At 43.5% G+C, this 4,379-nt stretch overlaps 1 pseudogene; it reads left to right on the forward strand.

Moving 5' to 3' along the window:
- The first annotated feature begins 2,887 nt into the window (after positions 1 to 2,887).
- Positions 2,888 to 3,343, forward strand: LOC113920418 (annotated as a pseudogene).
- The last annotated feature ends 1,036 nt before the right edge of the window (positions 3,344 to 4,379 follow it).

Genomic DNA, 4,379 nt, shown 5'->3' on the forward strand with positions numbered 1-4,379 from the left:
AAAACATTCAATGTTTACAGATTTAGCCCGTGGGACTTAAATTCATTGTTCCCAGAGAATTTATCTTTACCTGCTGTCTTCTAGTTGGCTGTTAGGAATTACACTCCAACACGTCCATGCGTCTGGGGCTATGGATGCCTTTGTAAGTCCATCCTCTTTTCATTTGTACTATTGTGTATGTTTTCTCTCTCTCTCTCCCTCTCTCTCTTTCTTTTTTAATTTGGATAGCATTTTATTTTTCCAGAGTCAGCTGTGTTCTTCCATCTCATTTTTCCCTCAAGTTCTTACTCAACACAATGACATTGTTTGGAAGTCCTTGTCATATGATAATTAAAATCTTGACTTAGCCATAATTCGTTCTTTCTGTGGCCCTCTGATACACATGTTCTCTGCATCCCTCACGTGTGACAGCCTCACTCAAAGGCAGAGACACCTTTCTGTATTCTCATTGTGATAGATTCACTCCACCAAATCATCAGTAAATAGAATCAGCTCTTTTGAAAATATCAGTGTTTTGAGTATTTGTCTTGGTTGAAGAATATGCAAAACAAGACTGGCCCCTAGTTCACTGACAGCAGGAGCTGAGAATATTAGTCTATTCTCTCTAGTTTTGATATACTTGACAGTTCTGCAACATGGGACATTTAAGATGACACTATTAAGCAACACTAGTAAAAATCTGTGTTAGGAAACAAAAAGCATATTTATTCTCTAAACACGTCTCACATCAAATTCAAATGTTTCCTCTCTTGCCTCAGAGGTCAGATTTGGGTGCTATGCTGAATGCCCTCTCTGGCTACGCTTGGGGATCTCCTTCCCCTGTCCTGCTGCACAAGCTTAGGGCCGGTGTTGTCAGTAAATGAAGAAACGACAGTGGCCACTTTCCAAGCCAAGCAGCCAGGAGACAGACGGCAGGCCAGAAAGTCTCAGCTGCTGCTGTGGGAGAGCCCCGCTCAGCTTGTAACCGAAACAAAGCTGATGAGAGAAAGTTAGCAAAACCAGCAGGGCTGTCCTCACCCCACGCTCGGGCTACACTGGTGGCCCGACTCTGGGAAGGATGCGTGATCCTACGACCAGGCCAGTCCCGGGTCTAAGTACTGAGTCATACATAGGACCCCCTCAGAAGAATTGCCTCCATTTTCAGTAAGTGTCCTTCAAAATGAAAGAGCCATTTTGGCAAAAGAAGTTTGCAGTTCACCCAAAAACATTCTGGTAAGATCCACCATGACTTCATTTCAATAATGAGATAACTGAGACTTGAAAGAAGTAGAAGGAAATGGATTTTTTTTTGTTAACCCAGAATCAATATCATATCAGTGACACCAACATTGAATGGCAGGTCAAAGATTTTAATGTTTTCTTTGGTTGTCCATCCCTCCCACTTGAGCCTGGACAGAGCTCAGAAAAATAACAGCCATATCAGTCTATGTCATTTGGGAGGAAACCTAAAAACTAATCCCGGAATCAGAATTGGCTTAACATACCTCCCTGCAGTGGTGTTTAGCATTTAGCATACTTAGGCATGAAAAATGTCCTTGCCTGTATTGATGCCAGAAACAAAGCCGTGATTGCAATGGGCTTGATCCAGGCCGATCCATGCAGCCAGGAGGCGGTAGGAAGGCTGTACCAGGAGTACTGGTACTCATGCTGGAGTACCGACACCCTTCCATACCGATTAGTAAACAGCCACCAAGCCGTGACCAGAGGGTTTCCCAGGCCCCCTTCCCACAGAGCTGCTCCTCTGGGAAGTCCAAGTCTGCATTAAGGGCCTCCAGAAACTTGCCCCAGCACTTTGACCTGCATTTCTATCAAATGGTTGGTGCCATGCTGATGGACAAGCATTTTGTCTTTTACCCCCTGGGCTAGACCTGAACTACTGTCCTCGCATTCACATAGCTCCACAAATGCAGGTAGCATCAGCAGCTACACCTCTGGGAAAGGTGATGTCAGGGTCAAGTTTTCAGCAGAAAAAGCTGTCCAAAGGGAGTATAAGCCTAATGAAGCAGGGACCCCAGTACCCTGCCAATAATAACCCCACGGACTGTAAACAGATCCTGATGCACTATGAGGCAGACATCAGGGAAGAAGATACCACAGGTCTGACATAAAGCCAACATGTAAAACATTGACAATAAAAAATACAACAATTTTGTTTTTGGTTTAGCATTCATTATCCAAAATGAAAATGAAACTGGTGGTAATGTTCGGGTGGCTTGAAAATTTAAAATGAACCAGGGTGGACTTGGGAGTTTTGTTTATTGTAAACTTTTTGGCAACAGTGGCATTCAAAATCATTTATTTCATCTTAGATTGGGCCAAATTTCTATAATAGAGAGATGATCAATGTAAGTTATTAAAGATGATGATGATGGTGGTGATGATGACAATAATGATGGTCTTTGTCCTAATAAGCATGAAAGTTAACCCAACACTTTCCCCCTTTATCATTCCATTACCTCCTACCTACCTCCTATGATCAAAACCGTACATACTGTACGATTGTACACAACAATCAAAAAATGGTCCCTGAGAATAAGAATGTTGCTCTGACATTGTTGACAGCTATCAGATAATCATTAGAAATATAGAAAAACATACTTGGTTATTAGAAAACACTTTTTAAGTGGGGCTGGGAAACAGCTCTTACAGAAATCCTAAGATTGGCTTACAACCATATCACTGATTGCTCATGCTTATTTTCTTGGCAGAAACGATAGGACAAACATATATTAACTATACAACGTCCCCCTATTGGTGGCAATGTCACAGCTTGTCCTTTCGGAGCCGTGAGCAGAGATGACAAGTGATGCTAGCTGGCAGGCGCTTGGAAACCTTGCGGGGCCCAAGCACGTTTCTGCTGGGGGCGGGGCACCTGGAGTTGGAACCACCACAGCTGGAGCAGACCATGGCTAGTGCGGAGGGCATCATCATCCCCATCAAACCTGATGAAGCCCGGTGGGGCCTCATGGGAAAGATCATCAAGCATTTTCAGCAGAAGGGATCCCACCATGTTGGTTTGAAATTCATGCAGACTTCTGAAGACTTTCTCAAAGAACACTACATTGACCTGAAGGACCATCCGTTCTCTGCCGGTCTGGTAGAACACATGTGCACAGGGCCAGGGGTTGTCATGGTGTGGGAGACACTGCGTGTTGTGAAGACAAGTCAAGTGATGCTCCAGGAGACCCACCTGCCATGAGCATGTTTGCATCCATGCTGACAGGAACATTATTCATGGCAGCGATTCTTGGAGAATGCAGAGGAGATGGGCTTGTGGTCCCTGCGCAGTGCTATGTGTTATCAACAGAGTAAAATGGTTACCCCAATGCCAAAGAAAAAGTAAATCATGGCTTAAGAAATTAACATTGACATAATTCCAAAAATTCAGTGATGGGAGCAGACAGGGTCACATAAAGCAGCATAAAATTCTCTGAGGCCAAGTGTTGGTGATCAGAGCAAAAGTCGGGGGGTCCACGCTCCCCAGAGGTCAATTCTAGCTGGCCAAAGCACAGGGGAAAGGGCAGAGAGCCAGGAGACTGCAAACAAATAGACCAAAATTCAGGTTTTCACATGGAGAAGGCAGCAGAGTATAGAGCTGAGACTTTCTGCTGTTCCACATCAGTGTATGGACAGACCCAGGGGCTGAAGTGGCTCTATGCCCATGAACACGACTATGCAAATGGTTGCAACTGACTTCTGCAGGCAGAGAGCATTTCTCATTTGGAGAAGTAGTGTAGCCAAGGTAACCGTCTCATAAATGCACATGGCACTCGCGGGCTCCACTGGAGAGCAGCTATCTCCTGCTCATCATCAAAGCTTGCACAGAGACATTTTCTTGAGTAGAAAGGAGGCATCAGGGCATTTATGTTTCTTACTATGAGTCAAAATACATAACTGGGGTTGAACTTAAGGAGGGGCAGCCAGAACAGCCCGTGTTCATCAGTCTCTGCTACTTATGCCCCTACACAGTCTCTAGGACTAACTGGTTCAACCAAGAGTACAGTCAGAAAAAGAACATCTTTTGGAGGGTTCAAATTATGTATCAGGGACTATTAGTAGGCTATGAAATCCAATTAGTGGCATATAGGCAACATTTCTTCAATGCATTAGAATAGAATAAAATAGAAAATAGAATAATACTTAGTAAGTGTAAGTTTCACATAGGTAAAACTTGGGGGTTGGGTTATGATGTTAGATGTAATTCTTACTTTGAGTCTTATTTTGAAAACTGCTGCCTTAGAGCTTCCTTCCCACAGATGTATTAGGTGATCTGTCCAAATTTAGAGGTAAAGTTGTTTCATCGAAACTGAAAATATGTAATTTGCATTAATAATCCAAATATGGAAAAGAGGGATGCTTAATATCACTATCCCAAAAGT

Source organism: Zalophus californianus, chromosome 3 (assembly GCF_009762305.2).
Source record: "Zalophus californianus isolate mZalCal1 chromosome 3, mZalCal1.pri.v2, whole genome shotgun sequence".
NCBI classification, from domain to species: domain Eukaryota; kingdom Metazoa; phylum Chordata; class Mammalia; order Carnivora; family Otariidae; genus Zalophus; species Zalophus californianus.